The 20,799-nt window shown below is 37.3% G+C and overlaps 1 protein-coding gene and 1 pseudogene across 1 annotated transcript in view; both read right to left on the bottom strand.

The window, feature by feature from the left end:
• Nucleotides 1–20,799, bottom strand: part of PHLPP1 (PH domain and leucine rich repeat protein phosphatase 1) — a 294,885-nt gene that overhangs the window by 224,517 nt on the left and 49,569 nt on the right.
• LOC141501553 (T-complex protein 1 subunit gamma-like) lies at nucleotides 1,799–13,939 on the bottom strand (annotated as a pseudogene).

Below are 20,799 nucleotides of genomic sequence, written 5' to 3'. Positions count from 1 at the left end.
TCTGCCTTTCTGCATTTGATTATTAGGTTTTTATGGTCTAGTACAGGGTCAGTTTTGTGTATGTGATATGTACTGCAGGAAAAAAAAAGTATACTCCTTTCTATCCCCATTAAACTTTGTCCACAGATCTATCATGCCTAGGTTTTCTAACATTCTATTTACCTCCTTAACTTCCTTTATTTTATGGCTAGATTTATCTAAATCTGAGAGTGGGAGGTTGAGGTCTCCCACCAATGGAGTTTTGCTGTCTATGACATCCTGTAACTCATTCAACTTCCACTCTAAATATTTAGATGCTATACCACTTGGTGCATATAAATTTAGTATTGAAATTGCTTCATTACCTATGATACCTTTTAGGAGGATATAGTTTCCTTCCTTATCTCTTTTAAAGCTATCTATTTTTGCAGCTGCTTTGTCTGAGATAAAGATGCTGCCCCTGCTTTTTTCACTTCAGCTGAAGCAAAATATAATTTACTCCAACATTTTACCTTTACTCTGTATGTATCTCTCTGCTTCAAATGAGTTTCTTGTGAGTTGCAAATTGTGGGATTCTGGTTTTTAATCCAATCTGCTATTTGTTTATGTTTTATGGGAGAGTTCATCCATTCACATTCAAAGTTATAATTATTAACTATTACCCTTCATGCTATGCTTTCTTCCCTCTGTTTATATTTTTCCCCTTTTTTTCACTTTATCTATATTCTCCAGTAGTTTGTTTCTGAATACCACCAACTTCAGTATATTTGCCCCCTTGAATCCAAACCCCCTCCCCTTTCCCTTTGCCCTGTTTTCCTTCTGTTGGTTCCTCTTTTCCTCCCCCCTCCCCCTTTAACCCTTTTTATACCTGAACGGTAAGATGAGTTTCTCAACTTAAGTAGAAATTAACTTTAGGCCTAATCTGATGAGAGTAAGATTCTGGCAGTTCTCAACTCCTCCTTTCTTCCCCTCTATTGCAATAGGTCCTTTGTACTCCTTTATTTTATGTGATTCATCCCATTCAATCTCCTCCATCTTCCTATCTCTTTACTGCCCCCCCCTTTTAAGGAGATTCTGTTTTTAAATCATTCCATCAGAGTCACAGATAATCCATGAATGTCCATCACTTCTGGCTAAGAATAGTCTCTCTAATAGAGTTACAATTCTCAAGAGTTCTGAGAATGTTTTTCCCAGGTAGGGATATAGCCAATTTCATCTTATTGGATAGCAGGTTTTTTTTTCTTTACCTTTATTTTTTTTTTTACCTTTCCATGTGTCTCTTGAGTCTCTTGTCTGATGCCCAAATTTTCTATTTAGCTCTGCTCTTTTCATCAGGAAGAGATGGAAGTCTCATATTTTGTTAAATGTCCATCTTTTCCCCTGGAACAGAAGGCTCAGTTTTGCTGGAGAGTGGATTCTTGGCTACAGTCCCTTGCTCTTTGGAATACTTCACTCCAGGCCCTTCGATCCTTAATGCTGATTCATCCAGGTCCTGTGTAATCCTTACTGTGGCTCCTTGATATATAAATTGTTTCTTTCTGGCTACTTGCAGGATTTTCTCTTTTATCTGATTCTGGAATTTGGCCACAATATTCCTTGATGTTTTCATTTTGGGATTCCTTTCTGGAGGGGATTGATGTATTCTTTCAATAACTATTTTGCCCTCTAGTTCCATAATATCAAGGTAATTTTCAATTACTAAATCCTGTAATATTAAGTCCAGGTTTTTTTCTCTTCAATGTTTTCAGGAAGTCCTATAATTCTCAGATTGTCCCTTCTCAATTGGTTCTCTAGGTTGGTGGTTTTGATGATGAGGTATTTTACATTTTCTTGTTTTTTTTTTCAATCTTTTGGTTTTGTTTAACAAAATCTTGTTGTCTCATGAAGTCATTAGCTTCCACCGATTCCATTCTTTTTTGAAAGAGAAGAATTTTCTTCATTTACCTTTTGCAACTCCTTTTCCAATTGATCAATTCTATATTTGAAGGCATTTTGCATTTGCCCAAGTGTAGTTTTGAGAGAATTGTTTTCTTTTTTGCATTTGCCCAATTGAGGATTTGATAGAAATAGTTTCTTTTTGCATTTGTCCAATTGTATTTTCCAAGGATTTGTTTTCTTATTGTGAGATGTTAATTTTCTCTTGGAAGGTGTTAATTTTCTCTTGCGTTTCTTTTTCCAATAGATTTTTAAACTCCTTCCTGATTTCTAATAGGAAGTCTTTCTAAGCTGGAAATCAATTCATATTCTTCTCAGAAGTTCTAGATCTCTCTGAGTCAGGGTCTTTACCTTCTAGGTAGTTTTCCGTGGACCCCACTTACCCCCCTGGCCTTTTTTCATTTTCCTAGATCTTTTGCTGTGGGGAGGGGCTGCTTTTGGTTTGGTTTTGAAAACCCTAGAGGCTTTGCTCACTTGGCTTAGTAACTCCAAATGGGTTGACCACTAAGGGGTGCTGGTTGCTTTCTCTGGAGTGTCTGTGGTCTTGATTTGAGGCCTTCTTCCTAGGCATGGGGGGGGGGGGGGTGAGAGGCTGGGCCAGCAGCCTTTGTAGCTCTCTGTGCTAGGGCTCCCCTGACCTCTGCTCCCATGGTCAAAGCCTCTGTGGCTGATCTTAGGTTACTCTGGCTCTTACCCTGGCCCCCCCCAGTTTACCCACGGTCCCTTGACACAGACCTTTTGATAGATGTTCTTCTCCTAGTACCTTTTTCCTGGGTTTTGTCAATAGGATTTCTCTTAAGAAGTCTTTCACATTATTTATGAGGGGAAGTCAGGAGACCTTAGCTCAGTACCTGTCTTCTCTTCCCCCATCTTGGCTGGAAGTATTATCTCTATACCCCCTCTTAAAGAAAACCATAACTCTATCCCTGAGCTTCCTAAACTAGAAAGGAAAACAGAATACAACAGTACATAGACTACTCCCCCACCCAGGGAGACAGGAAGACAAATGCAAATACTGCCTTAGTCTGAGATAATATTCACTAACTTACTTTATTTACTAGTACTTATTAGTTATTAGTACTTCTTATCACTTACTAGTCCTAAGGCCCTTACTAGCTGTGTGACCCTGGGCAAATCTTTTAATTTCTCTCTGTGCCTCAGTTTCCTTATGCAAAATTGAGGAAATAATATGCCTCCTAAGGTTGTTGGATCAAATGAGGTAGCGTGTAAAACACTTTGTAAACCTTATTTTAGATAAATACCTATCATTATTATTATTACTAATGAACAGTAAAACACTTTGTAAACCTTATTTTAGATAAATACCTATCATTATTATTACTAATGAACAAATGGGTCCCCCCTCTCCAGAGAGCTTTAGGCAATGACTGGATAGCCATGCATTGGACTAGATGACTTCAAGCATTCCTTACAATTTTGTTATTCTGTGAGAATTTTAGAAATTAAATTGCAAGAGACCTTAGAGATCATGTAATGTAATCAACTGTCTACATAACTTGCCTGACAAATAAGTGGTCATCCAGTCTCTGTCAAGACACTTTCAATAATTAGGAACTTACAACAACTGTGGGCCATTTGGCTTTAATTGCTAGAAAGGTGATTCTTTTACTGAGTCAAAACTGACCCCCTAACACTTAGATCCATTGGTCACAGCTCTACTGTATACTCTGGGACTAAAGAGGCCAAGTCTCAACTTGTTTACACATGACAATTCATTAAATATCATCTCTCCCTTATGTCTTCTCATGTTGCAGCCAAGTTGTTGAGATTCTTTTGGATTCCAAATTATATCAGATATAAGCTTTTCCTTTGTGTCACTCTTGAACTTAATAAATATCTATGCCATCTATATCTTCCTCCTAGTGACCCAAGAGGACTAATTCTAGCAGTATGTCACTAGAGAACTCTGTGAGGGTTTTAGTTTTATTGTTCTGACATTCTCAGTTGTATCCCAACTTTTCATGACACCATTTGGAGATTTTCTTAGCAAAGACATTAGAGTAGTTTGTTTTTGCCTTTGTCAGCTTATTTTACTGATGAGGAACTGAGGCAAACAGGTTTTAAGTGATTGCTCTGAGGTCAGATTTGAATTCACAAAGATGAATTTTTAACATCAGGCCCAGTACACTAGCCATCTAGCTGCTCTATCTCTGTAGATTCATCATCTATTATTTAATATTCTTGGGTTCGAATGATCCATCAGTTCTGAAATGACCTAAACATCTCTCCATCTTAGCCACAAGGGTAGAAGAAAACTCTCAATTTTGATGAAATTCAAGAATAGCAATGTGTCCTCCTCTCTCTCTCTCTCTCTAACACACATACACACACACACACACACACACACACATCTAGTTACCTCACCACTACTTCAAATACATAAAGCATGTAGTCTAGCACAACATATTCTTTTTTCTTTTTTATTAAAGATTTTATTTGAGTTTTACAATTTTTCTCCAATCTTATTTCCCTCCCTGCACCCACCCATAGAAAGCAATCTGTCAGTTTTTATTTTGTTTCCATGTTCTACACTGATCCAAATTGAGTGTGATGAGAGAGAAATCATATCTTTAAGGAAGAAACAAAAAGTATACAAGATAACAAGATCAGAAAATAAGATATCTTTTTTTTTCTAAATTAAAGGTAATAGTCCTTGAACTTTGTTCAAACTCCACAGTACTTTCTCTGGATACAGATGGCATTCTCCATTGCAGACAGCCCCAAATTGCTCCCGATTGTTGCACTGATGGAACAAGCAAGTCCATCAAGTTTGAACATCACCCCCCCATGTTGCTGTTAGGGTATACAGTGTTTTCCTGGTTCTGCTCATCTCACTCAGCATCAATTCATGCAAATCCCTCCAGGATTCCCTGAATTCCCATCCCTCCTGGTTTCTAAAAGAACAATAGTAGCACAATGTATTCTTTTGGGTTTTTTTTTTTTGCAAGGCAAATGGGGTTAAGTGGCTTGCCCAAGGCCACACAGCTAGATAATTATTAAGTGTCTGAGACCAGATTTGAACCCAGGTACTCCTGACTCCAAGGCTGGTGCTTTATCCACTACACCACCTAGCCGCCCCTCACAATGCATTCTTAAGAAACCCATGCTGACTTACAAGAGACAATATTTTGCTTCTTATAACCTATTTTAGAATTTTCCTAGATGATTTGCATGAAGCTCAGTGGCCTTTGGTTGGGGAATACCCTACTTCTTCTTTTTGAAAATAAGGAAAAAAGTATGTCTTTTACCAAACAGAAATGGGAAACTGGTTGCTTGACTAATTACACTGAAGTAGGAGATAAAAGTACACATCTCCAGGGAAAGCCTGAAGTATAATTTAGATGGAAGGAAGGATTTGTGAAGAATGGTATGAAATAAGGTTGGAAAGGTATTGGAGGGAAACCATTTTATGAAGCGTCTAAAATAACAGTCTAAGGGGTATACATCTTGTTCCAGAGACAATGGGGAGGCACTGAAGCCTTTTGAGTAAGGAAGGGATAGACTCTAAACTGTGTCTTAAAAAAAAGGCTAAAACTTTTATTGAGAGCAATTTAAAGTAAAGTGCACTGTTTTTAAAAGATGTGACTACATTACAGATGATGTATTTTAACCAGGAGCATAAAAACACAAGTGAAATTATGACCCTAAGCATTCACATGCAACTAAACATATTTGATTATTAAATAAATGCAGCAACAATCATAAAAAAGAAAACTTATTAATATATTATTTTGCACTAACTAGTTAAGTAATATCTAAACAATTAAAATGTATTCAAAAGATGCAATTCCAATATGTACAAAAATAATTGCTCATTTCCTCAATTATTTGCAGGCAGATGCAGACAGATAAGAAATTATGCTAAAGACCAATTCAGCAGTATAAAAAATCATGGCACCATTAGTTGGATAAAGGCCAGGATCTTAAACAGCCACTGAAGAACCAGTCTCAAGAGTCAATGTCTGTTTTCTATCATAATTAAGTTCTCTGCTATGCAATTAATAGGTGAATCAATTATGTTCAGTCTTTAAACATAAAAGCCTAGAAATTAGCAGAAACTTGGTGACTGCATGCTTTGAACCTGCCATTTCATTATCTATAAGCACAGTTGAATAAGACAATATATAGAGATACAACCTATTTATTAAAGATGTAAAAAATCCATTTGCCTACAATTCACTTGCCTTCAGAAATTACAATTTTTCTGAGCTGATGATATACTTACACATATTGAACACTAATACCATGGGACTATACAGGTCAGAACATTTAATTTAAAATGCATTTCTAAGCATAGTATAAGCATCCACACTAAGAATTGTAATAGGCTAGTACTAAGAGTACCATCACGATGTAAACATTAACAAATAGCAATTATATGATACTCTTTGAGTCAATTATTCTATCTTCCAGATAATTCTACATATCAACTAGGATCTTAATAATAGTGATTTTTTTTTGCCAGGGTTTTTTTTAGAAACTTAATATTATTTCTATATGTCCTCCAAAGAACAAATTCATATTGCACACATGCTTCTGCATTTCTGAAATGTACAACCTCATTGCTTAGGAATCTTGCTACAAAAATTCTAACCAAAGCAAGATTCCAGGACAATGGCACCTAGTGGAATTTCCACACCATATAATATAGGAAAGAGAAAATTATAAATTGAATCATCAAATTCTTCTACATGGGTACAACTAGCCTTTCAAATGGTTCTATTTAAAAATTAGGAATGCCAATGAAACTATGGCATTCAATAAATCAAAGAACTGTGATTTCATCTGAATCCAGACAGAAGTTATCTAACAGCTTCTGCCTGAAGCCTAGCAAGCTTCAATGAATAAATGACAGATAAATTTGACCCCAGGTCTCCCTGACTTCCAGTCTTGCATTCTAATCATTCATGCTAAGCTGACTCTCAGAATATAAAATAAAACATTTTTTATTCTAGACTTCTGATATCATCATGTAGGACATTTCTAGCATAGAAACTTCCTCCATTAATGAACTGTGGTGGCATTCTCCAAACAGAGTAACATTATCTGACATCTTTCAGTGACAAGGGCAGACCTTTAGGAGTAACAACAGAAAAGAGAATCTACCACACAACCCTTTCATTTGTAACAAATTTTAAAGAGTCTCCTGAGCCCCAGGCGATCATGGTCCCAAGCTAATTTGTATTAAGAGGAGACATTTGAACTCAAGTCTGTCATCTCTCTATATATACAGGCTGCATAATGGTTTCCAAACTTTTTTTGAAGTGCTACCCCACATGTAAAAAAATTCTACACCCTCAATATATGTATAGTAACTGATGTTATGTTAACATATAATTAAGCATATTATATAAGTACATTAATTTATAAATTACATGTATGTAGTACTATACTAATGAGCAAATTCTTTCTTAAAAATTTCTAAATGATGAGCTAAAGATGAAATAATATTTGATCCCACAGACAATATGAAGCATGAAATAAGGGAGTCACAATGTTGTACCTGCACTTTAAGAGTGGAGGCAGGGAGAGACCAGTTAAGAAGTCATTCAATAACAGGACAAGGGACTATGAGGGCCTTGAATAGAATGCAATTGTGTAAGCAGCAAAAAGACTGATGTGAGGCATATTACGGAATAAGAAATGACATATTTTGAAATGAGGTGACTAAAAGAATGGGAGTGCCCTTGTTGGTTGTGAAGTGGGTATGGAAGTACAGTCACCATACCTGCCGTATCCTGTTCAACTTATTCCTAAAAGGACCAGGGGAGGTAGAATCAGGGATCCTCTAGCCTCCTTTCTCAGGACACAACCTCTCATGCCTCCTCCCTAACTTCAGATTTTGTAGACACAGCTGCCAGGGCTTAGCAAGGTACCTGGCTTAATAATAATAATAAGCACTTAATAAATGTTTGCAGCCTGAATGACTACTGTAATGCCCAATGGAAAAGGGGAAAGACTGAAAACCTGGCACAGCCATGGAAGTCCATTCCTACAAAGGGCCTGAATGGAGCCGTAATAACAATAAAGAATGGAAGGGAGGGCCAAGACAACCCCCACCCCTGCTGTGGGAACAGTGGGTTGTGACTCATCATCCCCAGAGATTATGGCACCAACTGCACTCTGAGCCTTAAATCTAGGCAGACCTTAACATAGCCTTCATGCTGCATTTCTTCATCTCTGAACTGTGGTGGCATTCTCCAAACAGAATAACAGTATCTGACATCTTTCGGTGACAAGGGCCAAACCTTTACGAGTAACAACAGAAGAATATACCACACAACTCTTTCTCTAAGGATTCTTCCTCCCTGGGAATTCCATTCACACTGGCAAGCTCTGTACAGGAACTGTCAACTATTCTCTCTTTCATGATACAAACCTCTTACTCTCTATATTCAATGCTCCTGTACATTCTTCCCTCAAGCTGAATTGATCCTTCTCCAGCTTCTTTGCTGAAGGAAGCCATGAATCCTCTAAGGAACTGGTTTTGTCTCTTTTTTTTACTCCTCCTTGGTAATCTTACCAAATTCAATTCAGTGTAACAAAGTAAGTGGTTGTTATGTAGGTACTGGGATGTAAAAGGCAAAAATCAGAACAGGACTTGTCTGCCAGGAGCTTACAGTGGGGTGAAAGCTATACAGTGGACATTTTCAACAGAACAGATTAATAAATTCTCCTAAATAAAGCTGTTCAAAATTAAATGAACTACCTCACAAAATGTTAGGGCTAAAACATGCTGTTTCTTGCCTTCATGTCTTTGGCCCAGACTGCCCCATACCTGAAAGGCTTTCCCCTCTACTTGGCCTCTTGGAATTTCTAGCACCATCCACAGCTCAATTCACAGGTCACTTCTGATGTAAGGCCTCTCCTGAGAACTTCCAGGTTATAGTTTTCCCTGAATCCTGATCTAGTACAGGTCAGGGATTATTTTAAGTTGTAGAGGATACAGAGAAAGGCAAAAAAAAAAGTTCAAATTTTCATGAAGCTCTCTGTCTAAAGGTCAAGATAACATGCAATAACTGTACAAATAAGATAATTTGGAGACAATCCCAGAAGGAAGACACCAAGATTAAAGGAGGCCTAGGAAAGAACATTTTGCTATAGGTGGGATGCTAGCTAAGTGAGAGAAGGCAGGAGATGAAGATGAGGAGAGAGGGAGACAACCAAGGAAAATGCCCAGTCAGGAGACAGTGAATCCAAGGCATGAATCTGCAAGACCAGGAGCACTGGATCCCAGAATAAACAGAGAACAAAGAAATGCAGGAGTATGAAAGTCAGATTTGATATTCTATCCTGGAGGTAATAATAAATCCCAGTGGCTCCCCATAGGCAGAGCAGGATGAGTCCTACTCATGCTGTCCTTTACTCCCTAGCCTAAAGTAGAGACATCCCTTTCTCTCCTGAACTCGGGACTATTTATAAACTTCTTTTCTTTCATTTACTAATTCTTAGTCATCTCTTGTAAGAATTCTTCTCTGAACTCCCAAGTTGGAAACGATCTCTCCCTCCTAAGATTTCTCATAGTACTTTTATTGAATCTCTTCTTTATAGGTCACATCTTGCTTTGTGTCTGTACATACATGTGATAGCTTGTTAATACTGTAAGCTTGCTGAGGGCAAGAACAAATGTCATTTGTTCTTTGTATCCTCAGCTTTTCAGACAGGAGTTAAAAATTTACTGAATGAAGAGATTAGAAAAAAATATTCTGGATGACATAATACAACCTTACAGAAAAGAGTTTTTAAGTAAAGAAATTCTGAGTCCACATTTCTATTCTCCAACATTATATCTTACCATCTGGACATAGTTATTTCATATTTCTATGCCTCAGTTTCCTAAGTGGAATAAGCAAAAAGGATGATGTTTGCCACCAATAAGACAAATCTCAAGAGATGGTTTTATAAATATCTTCTTTAAGTTTCTAGCAAATATCACCAATGACAACTGAAAACTACATTTACTTATTCAATACAGTGTCATGAATGAGCTGTAAATTAAAGAGAGCTCATATCAACCAGGGAAAAAGAATCCTTAGGCCTAGTCAATATTTTTGAATGATAAAAATACTATCACTGAATCCTGCTACCTTGGCAGCATGCAGTAAAACAAAGAAATGATAGAAGTGACTTGCATAGGGCATCAATGACTTAATAGCTCCAAAAAGGGAAAGAACAGATAATGGCCTCATTTCTAACTCTAAGAATTCAACTACAACTGCTGGGACATCCAACCCTCAAAAAGTTTTAGTAGTTTCATTTATCAGTCACATGAAATACCCTCAACAAAGCTCCCCAAAGGGAGGGGGTCAATCTGCTTAGCACAGTTTTTCAGTAATACAATTCTTTGGGTAGAGTACCCCAATCTCCCAGAATCAAAATCATAGAAACAGACTCTTCACTTTCCTTCCACTCCTATTGCCAAATTAATTACCAAGTCTTAGAATGTCTCATAAATATGTCTTTTTGGAATGGAAATGGAAAGATATAATATTTCAACTACTGTCTCATTTAAGGAGCTCCCAAAGCTACTTCTACTTCTCTGGGAAATAAAAATTCCCTTGGAAAGATGAAAATGTATCATATCAATTCCTAGAATAATAGTAATAAGAAACATCATATTTTATTTGTAAGCAGGATCCCACTTTGTAAAAGAGGGAACAGGCTTGGAGTACTTAATGGTTATACAACTAACTAGCAGGTGTGGGATCAGGGACCAAGATCTTCTCATGGTCTTCCCAAGGTCTTCCCAGCACTCCCTGCAAAAGACCACACTATTACTGCTATTTACTCATCTGCTTCTCCACATGGCATCATTAATTCCCCTGGATCATTCTCTTCATTTCAAGAAATAAGTAACTAATATTCTAGTAGCTTCTCTACTTTGCCCTTTTCCTATTGCAGAAAGCAAGTTGTTTCAAGTTATTTTTTAGTGAGTGCCTGCAAAAATTAAATACTTAAAGAGCATAATAGAAAGAAGAATAAAGGAGTCCCTTGGAACACCACTGTTCCCCATCCTAAATGTATAATTTGCTATAATCATGGAAGGGGTTTGAATTTTTCCCTAAAAAAAAAAAGGTAAAGTTGATGCACTAAGAAATAAGAATTTAATGTACAGGAGGGCTTATCAAGAGGAAAGCTGGTAAAATAAGAAGAATGACCCAAAAGTTAGCAGATTTGTCTATATTCTTGATCCAAGTGTGCCACAGATTAGCTAGACAATTTTTAAATATACTTCTCTGGGGTTCAGTTTCTTCATTACGTAAAATCATAGATTAGGTGAGATGATCTCTAAGATCCCTTCTAGCTCTAAAAAGAAACTAGTTAAAAGCTCTAGTTAAAAATGACTTCTTAAAGAAGAAAAATTGGAATTTAACAACACTCACTTCCATAACCTCTATACACATTTGCACATCAGTAATTAACATAGAATAAAACAATAAAACTTCTTTTATCTAACACCTCTAGTTTATTAACTATGTATAGCCAAGTTTTCCAGAAAGTCCAAGGGTAGAACACCAAAATTATATATGTGTATATTTTAACTATTTATGATGAAAACTTTTTTTTAAGTGAGAGCACACTGAACATAGGTCAAAATTTTACTGATGATTTGGGATCCTCAAGAAAGGTATATAGTTCACCTATGAAATAGTGGGTAAGGGTAAGGAATTATGCATCAAAGGCTATGCTTTCCCATTCCAGCCAGGTGTTCCAACTCCCAACCTTTACCTGGCTGTTTTGCCCACCTGAAAATGTAACCTTCATAAGAACAAATGCTTAAAGATAACTCACTGAGCTTTGGAGTGCTCCTCTAGAACAAACTGTCTTGATAGGTGAGTGAATACAAACTCAATCAGATCTACCATGAAGTAGAACAGTCCCAGATTAATAGACCAGAACATTCATTCAATCATCCAACCACTACCTTGTTACTGAAACTATATCATTCTTTTTTTCCCCCCCAAATGACTGAGATTTTAATCATCGGAAGCAAACTTAAATGGAAAGCTTACAATAGGAGTTATATGTCAGTGCCTTTTGCAAACTGAGCTGGGGCAGAAAGAGGCTGAGAGAGGCCTCTCAACCTAATCTCCACCAAAGACATCCATGTTTGCCCTGACAGCATGGCTTGGGGAAAGGATGGAGAAAACCTGCTGGTCCTGTGGGCTGTCACTTGTATTGTCAGCTCACTGCTGCCCAGCATCAGGGTTACCCTCTGACTGATTTTGATCACCATCCTTCTTTTTGTGGCCTGAGACATCATCAATCCAAAGTAGCAGGACAGTCATCTCTACTGCAGTCTTGTATATCTGTAGCTTCGCAGCAAGTGGTTCTCAAATTCCCAGCTCCTTCAAGTCCACTAGGGTGCCTGTCTCACATCCACACCCCCAGTCTCACATTTCTCTTGGTTGTGCTTGGCCCAAAGAGAAGTGAGCAGATGGATGGTACTGGCACCACAGTTCTGGATAAGGGAACGAGCGATGATCTCAAGGACCTGAGCCACAGCCCGGTATGGCCACTGCTCAATGCCAGTCATGGCCTTGGACTTTTCTTTCAGGGTATGAGCCAGGGCCATCTCTGAGGCCCCACCTCCTGGTACCAGAAGAGGTTCGAGAAAAATATTCCGGCAGACCTGCATGGCATCCTGGAGGTTTCACTCTACCTCCAATAAAATCACCTTACTGGATCCCCAGAGAAAAATGGTACAGGTGTTGGGATCTTTGCATTCTGTGATGAATATAAAGTACTCGTCTCCAATCTTCTTAATTTCAAATAAGCCAGTTCCAATGCCATCTTCTCTTAGTTCTTCTGGTCAGCTAGCAATCCAAGCCCCACAGGCCCTGGCACTTTGGTTGTTGTCTGTCTTCTGGACTCTGCGGATAGCTGTGATGTTGGCCCACATGAGGTAGTGCTGAGCTAAATCTGAGATGCCTTTTTCTGTGATAACCACATCATATTTGAGGTGAATAATATCCTCACAAAGCTGCTGAATATATTCTTTTTCCATCTGCAGGATTCGGGTAAAGTCTTCCTCTCGAGTTATCTCAATGTCTGTTTGGCTTTCTCCTTTCTCGTATTCCAAGAAGGAATCCAGCAACACAATTCATGGATTCTTTTTTTAGGGTTTTTTTTTCTTTGCAAGGCAATGGGGTTAAGTGGCTTGCCCAAGGCCACACAGCTAAGTAATTATTAAGTTCCTGAGACCGGATTTGAACCTAGGTACTCCTGACTCCAGGGCCGGTGCTCTATCCACTGTGCCCCCTAGCCACCCCCTAATTCATGGATTCTTAATGTAGCACCACATTCATGGATGGGTCACATCTTTGTTGATCATGACTCCACCTAACACACAAGAGTCCTCAATGACGCCCCCAGGAATCCTTTCCACCTTAGCATACTTCTTAATGTCAATCTCTTTTAGGCCCTTTCCCTCAAACTGTACTATTTTCACAGCATCTAGGGCTATGGTGTAAACCAGGGAAGACCAGCGGCTGATCACCTTAGTGTGAATGGCACTGTCAATTATATTCATCATTGTATCTTGGTTGTTGATATCAACAGGAATACTGATTTTTTTAAGTGTGTTGATCATATCAGCCACAGCCTTTCAGAAGGCACTAATTACTACTATTGGGTGCATTTGTTGGTTCAAGAAAATGCTCAGCCATTGACAGCATCTCTCCAGCAAGAGTAATCACTGATGTAGTCCCATCCCCAACTTCTTCATCCGGGTCTGACTAATTTCAATCATTGATTTGGTTGCTGGATGCTGGACTTGAATCCCTTGGCAAATGGCGTTGCCATCAATGGTCAACACAATGCCACCCATTGGGGCCAAAAACATTTTCATCATGGATTTAGGTCCCAGACATGTTTGGATGACATCTGCAATAGTCTTAGCAGCACTGATGTTTCCTGATTATACTTTTCTTCCAGATTCCCTGTTTGTACTCTGACTGAGAATGAGCACAGGGTGATGGCCCATCATGGCGGCGCAAAGCCAGGAACTGGAAACTGGGTGAACCGGCAGAACCTTCTGGACATGGAGCCAGAATGCAGAACCCCAAAACTATATCATTCTACCAGTCCATCTAGCCCATCACAAAAGCAGACTCCAAGGCTCAGTAACCATATCAATACTACAATAGTCCTTAGAAAGGATAAGTCAAAAAACTGCTCTACCCTCCTCTACATGACTCCCCAGTTGCTCCTTTCCTTGACAACCATTTCCATATCATTACTCTTCCTCTATTAAAATGTTAAGTGCCTCAAAGGTAAGCTGTCTCAATTTTGTATTTGTATTCCCAGTCCCTTGAGATATCTACTACATAGTAAGATCCTTAAAGGGTACCTAAGGGCAGAGTAGAGAGAGTTATCAGGCCTGGAGTTTGGGATAGTTCACTTTCCTGAATTCAAAACTGGACTCAGACACCTACTAGCTGGGTTCTAGACAAGTCACTTAACTCTGTTTGCCTCCGTTTTCTCATCTATAAAATAAGCTGGAGAAGAAAATGACAAACCACTCCAAGATCTCTGTCAAGAAAACTCCAAATGGGGTCACAAAGAGTTGGACACATATAATTAACTGAACAACAAAAGAAAGAGTGGAGAAAAGACTATGGAGATGGGACATACTGTGGAGGTAGAACTTATGAGAGTTGACAACTATCAGAACAGGATACTTGAAGTCAATGATTTTTTGAATATGACAAAATTTATAGTTTTGTGATCTCTCTGAGGAGTCCTGGCACAGAACTAAGATTCATTCAGATCTCTTCTTTCTATATAGACTCTGAGGAAGCACTGTTGACTAAATACTGCATCTGAGCATCTCTTATTTTAATCCATGATACAGATAGAGGACCAGGTTTAAATATTTTCCCCCCTCCTCTCTTTTTAGAGTACTAATTGCTAAGATGCATTAAACAGAATGAAAATAATGCCAATATCTATATATCATGCAACATATTCCTTTTCCCATACCAAAACACACCACCATCAAATCCAAACAACTATTACCTTCTTTATTAATTTATTAATAAGATTTATTAATAAGTTACAAGATTTTCAATTCTTTCATAGACCTAGTCCAGTTCCTAGTTCTGAAAGTTCTCTGCTGGTGGTAACTTTGATGACTCACTGCTTAGGAGTATGCCTCTGGGCCACAGGTGAGTCATGCTCCAATACAAAATGATTTTGGTGCAATCTCCTCAAAAGTGAGTAAGATTTTACCAAGTATGGACTGAGCCTTCTCACACGTGGGGCAAGGAATCAAGTCTCATAGAAAGCCAGTATGGTAATAATTCTCTTCCTTTTCTGAGCTTCACTGTCTTGCTCATGTTTTTGGTCCTTTCTAAAACCACACAGAAGGAACTGATTTCTCAGCTTTAAAACAGGCTTACTGCTTTGGCTCCCACAATCAAACGCAAAAATACTCCCCACCCTGCTCATAAAGTGAACTAGTCTGAGGGAAGGCCCAGTAAAACTGTTCTTCAAGGTTTCAGAACTTTTTTTTATTGTTGGTGAATTCCTAAAAATTATTAATTTCCATTTGAACTTTTTCTCTTTAAAACAAGCTGATTTTCTTGAGCTGATGTAATGTCTTCAGGCTCACATTCAAGGGCTGAGGCTAATCCTAAAACAGCATTTCATCTTGAAGTTAAGCCATAGCCTATTCTTTCATTCTGGCATTCTCCCTCCCCAACCTCCTCTTTCAGTAGTAGTCCAATGAGCTGCATAGTGAAATAGCTTTATCTCATTAACAGTTACCAACCAATCAAGCTGTAAGTACTTCCATGTGCTAGGCAATGCAGTAAATACTGAGAATATAAAGACAAAAGTGAAAAATCTTTACCCTCAAAAAGGTTACATTCTATCAGGCAGATAGATGACAAGTAAATAGAAGTAAGTAGACAGAATGATTAAGAGAAACAGCATAATACGGCAGAAATAGCATTGGTTCTCCTTAGTTCAAATCCAACCTCTGATGTTTACTAGCTAGCTATGTGACCATGGGCAGATCATTTAATCTCCCTGGATCTCAGTTTCTCAAAAGTTAAATGAGGAGTTAAATGGACTCTAAGGTTCCTTCTAGCTATAGTGTGTGTGTGTGTGTGTGTGTGTGTGTAAAATACAAGACAGTTTTTGGTGGGAGAACACTAATAGCAAGGAAAATCAAATATTGCATTGTGTAGAAGATGGCATGTAAGAAACAAAAGATTTCAAGAGTCAGGGGAATAGGCAGCAACAGGGGATATGGCTAGCACCAAGGAACAAATGGTACATTGAGCATCACATGGACCAAAGAACACATAGATGATGGCTGGTCCACAGAGTGAATGAGAAGTTCCATTTGCTCCCACTTCTGTTATGGTTCACTCTCTGGTAGTCAATTTTCTAGACAGATAAATAGTCCACTAGTATTTATTATAGACCTTGTAGATTTCCGTATCAGTACACCAGTTCATCCCAATAACTAGAATGTTTTCCCATTCCAGTGGAATTTTCAGAAGTAGGGAGGCTATGAATTATAACTCTATAGCCTACATCAATCAGCAAACACATGTTTACTCTCTTTTATCATTATCCTTTTTATTGTTGTATTTCTGTCTTTAACCCCTCAGGATGGGAGAACAGCATCTTATACCTAGCCTCAGTTCAGAGATTTGCCTACCATAGCATCTTTCACTGACTGATATATTCAATGGAGCTGGAACTAAAATTAAAATCTTCTAACTCCTAACTTTTTCCACTCTCCAAAACCAGCAAAAATCCCTGGATTCTATGAGACCAGGCTATGAAATTGTCTCTGATCAGAGCTAAGAAATAAGTGAGGAAAGGAAAACATAAAGAACAAATGAAAACAAGAAAGACAGGATAATAGGAAAGGCAAAAAAGGAAAAAAGGGGATGCAGAACAGTAAAATAAAAGACACCCCTCATTAAGGCTTTCTTGGCATAGTGACAGATTGTCTTCCATTCATTCTCCATTGGCTCTTTAACCCTATAGTTTCTTAACCTGTCCCCTTCAAGTTTTCCTTTTTCTAGAGGAAGGCAGATAGTACTGAAAAAATTTTATTTAATATAAAAATTTCATTTATTTTTTCAACTACAAAGGTAGTTTTCAACATCCATTTTTTTGGTAAGATTTTGAGTTTCACAGTTTCTTCCTCCCTTTCTCTCCTCATCTACCCAACAATGAGTAATCTGATATAGGTTATACATGTATGACTTTGTTAAACATATTTCCATATCATTTAAGCTGTGAAAGAAGAATCAGAAAAGGGGGGGGGGAGACTATGAGAGAGAAAAAAACAAACTTTAAAAATAGAAAATAGTATGCTTTGATCAGAATTCAGACTCTATGGTTCCTTTTCTGGTTGTGGATGGCACTTTCTATCACAATTCCTTAAGAACTATCTTTGATTGCTGTACTGCTGAGGAAAGCTAAATCTATCACAATTGATCATCCATCATACAAATGTAAACATGTACAATTTTTTCCTGTTTCTGCTCACTTCACTCAGCATCAGTTTGGGTAAGTCTTTCCAGGTTTTTCCTGAAGTCCACCCATTCATGATTTCTTACAGAACAATAAACACTAAAAATAATTTAAGCTTCTTTCACTTATCAGAACATATTGTCACAGCATGTTTCCTTCTTCAAAAAACACAGCCAATAGCCAGAAAATTATGGCTGGAAAAGTGTTGTTGCAGAGATTAATGTTAAAAGTGCATGAATTTCATTTTTTACATAATTCTAAAAAGAAATCTCTTGGACTTTTAGACTATTTGGTTTTCTAGTTCAACAGCAAATTAGAAGTAAATTAGAAGAAGAAATTCAGAGTTGTTATGTAGTTAAGACATAAGAGCAAATATCTTCTATCAAAAGGGAAGATAGGAAAAAAAGAGACGAATTCAAAAGCACAGCAATCCTTGGATGACTGGTTAACACAGATTCACACAGCCCTATAATTACACTCATAGGGACCTGAGGACTTCATTGTATTAGAGTACAGTACAACAATGCTATTCATAATGAATGAGTCATGAAGAAAAAAAATTAAATTCAATATATTTTGTTTAGAATTACAGAGAAATGTGTAATCCATTTTAATAAAAGGATTATTTCAAATGACTTTTTTAAAGTTTTAGTGCTCACATGTACAAATTCCATCCCTTTTCTATAAAACAGCCATCAACACAATTCAATAACAATGTTTAGGCACCTAGTGTGTGCAGGACACTATACTAGGCATAGCTTGGCATTTGTCATCTTAAAGCATACTGACTAGTAGCTATCTGGAACAACTCAAAAGTTTTAAGACAACCTAATAATTGCCATTTCTGTTTAGTTACAACTTATCTCCTCCAGAATTTTCTAAGAACTAGAGACTATTAAACTATAATGTATAATAGTGTATAAAAGAAAAAAAGTTGTGAACACAAACAGGTACTCTCCCACCTTGTTATTAAAGCAAAGAAATATACAGCAAGAATGAAAGTTAAAAGAATCCAAGAATAGCTTATTTCCCCAGGTTGTTATGAAGTTCCTGCAAATAACCAGGTACTAAACTTAGAGTAAACCAGTGTGGTAAGGAAATCAAAGATCCCTATGGCAGTCAGAAAGTGATGGGCAGCTAGATATGGGCTGATGATATCTTAGTCTGGTAGGTGGGATATTTTTTTTTAAGTTTTTGCAAGGCAAATGGGGTTAAATGGCTTGCCCAAGGCCATACAGCTAGGTAATTATTAAGTGTCTGAGGCCAGATCTGAACTCAGGTACTCGGGACTACATGGCCGGTGCTCTATCCACTGCGCCACCTAGCCGCCCCTGGTAGGTGGTTTTGTGCTTCTCACAATAAAGCAGTTACTAAATAAGAACAGAGTAGGAAAGACAACCTGGCCTAGTGCATGTAGGATCAGACTCAGAGACAAGAAGACCCTATCTCTTTGATCCATGCCTCTGATATGAAAGGTTTGAGAAATAATGACCCTAGGCAACTTTCTAAAATTTGCAGAGCAGGTCGAGGAAGTTTATCTGTAAAGTTATCTGTAAAGAATTAAATTTCAAGTCTGGTACAAAAGCACTAAAACCAAAATTACGGTGCAGATAGGTCTCAATTAAGGCAAGCTTGAATAATGTAAAATTTGATTTAGTATAAATTATAAGTTGACAATAGATCCCATTTAATGCCAACTAAAACTTCAATGAACTAAAATGCCACTATGCCATGAGTCTGCTCTTGTCTAAAATCACTGTAGAGATGTGCTGTGTGGCTGCCTATCACTTTACTAAGAGATGTGCCCATAACAAAATAAACTTAAGGAAGGAAGAAACACTACTAATGCAAGAAAAAAAAGACGCTTGATATGAACAGAACCTGGATGGAACTAAGCAGAATGAACATGGTATAGTGATAAGAGTCTAAAGTAGAACAAGATATCAAAATGCCTAAATCTCTGATAGAGAATATTATAAAACACACAGGCAAAATAAAAGAAAAAGGCACAATTAAATGTGATTTGTAAACAAGCACAAGGAAAGGAAATGTTACAATTATAGAAATGGTGTACTGCTTAAGGACAGCAAACAAAAATGTTTTCCTTTTAGCTAAGCAGTCATACAGAAAAGATGATAAAAGGCAGTCAAAGAAAAGGGCAATGAAGTAGTGAGTAGAAAAACTTTTACAAGTGTTTGCTAGTTGCATAATGTTAAAATCAAAAGTGATCACTGCAGATGAGGCCACAGCAGCTATTAATCCTAATTTTTAAAGAAAATAATTGAAGGAAGAGAGATAAGTTTTTAAGTGATGGAAACAAGCTTGTTCTAAAAAAAGCATGCCAAAGAATTTACATTTCTAAGACACATACATACATACACATATGAACTCAACTTGTATTTAAAATGTCTCAGAATCACCAAATACTTTTTATTGTAAAGTAATGAAGAAGGGGATTTTAAATTAAAGTCAACACAAGGTTTATCAGTCCTAAAATCCTTGTGCTCTAAGAAGTTACTACATCCATCAGTTTCTTCCAGTTCCTTGACAGTCAATAAGAAAGTATGGATGGGGGCAACCAGGTGGCACAGTGGATAGAGCACCAGCCCTGGAGTCAGGAGTACCTGAGTTCAAATACGGCCTCAGACACTTAATAATTACCTAGCTGTGTGGCCTTGGGCAAGCCACTTAACTCTATTTGCCTTGCAAAAACCTAAAAAAGTACGGATGACAACTAAGGCTGGTTTTTAAGCTATTTAAAAATAATGCAAGGACAAAAATATCTCATTCAAAACATTATTTATTTTAGATGATGTTCCAAGGGCCAATTGAACAAACTTAGGTCACAAATGTGAGAATGTGATCAAGCAAATTCAAAATATGAATAAAGTTCTCTGAGCTCACCAATGAATTATGAAGTTTTAAAGAGATAAAACAGTCTGAACATGCACTTACAATCTTTTAAATTTCAATAATGACATTTTTGTCAAATTGTCAGTGTACTCTTATCTTTGAGTACAATATTGGTTTTTTAAAATTTTATCTTCTATAAAAATTAGTAATAATTTTTATAGGGAAAGTATTATCTTTTGCTGTTATATTATATTAGTAAACAGGGATGGAACCAATTACCAGATTTACATGTAATCACAACTTCAAGTAGTGTGAAATTGAATGGCCAAATTGAATCAGAACCTAGCGGCATATGTGTTGAGAATTTATTTTATAAAAATAGGCCCTGCTGCCACAGTAAAGCTATTTTTTAGTTTTTTTTTCCCAAAGGACTAGAAGGACCTATCATAACATAAGAAAAAAAGATAATATCAAATTATAGAAATGCAATGAATTGACATTTACTTTTTG

The sequence above is a fragment of the Macrotis lagotis genome, chromosome X, assembly GCF_037893015.1.
Source record: "Macrotis lagotis isolate mMagLag1 chromosome X, bilby.v1.9.chrom.fasta, whole genome shotgun sequence".
Classification (NCBI taxonomy): Eukaryota; Metazoa; Chordata; class Mammalia; order Peramelemorphia; family Peramelidae; genus Macrotis; species Macrotis lagotis.
Note: the sequence above shows the minus strand (reverse complement) of the source record. Positions and strands in the feature narration are given on the sequence as shown.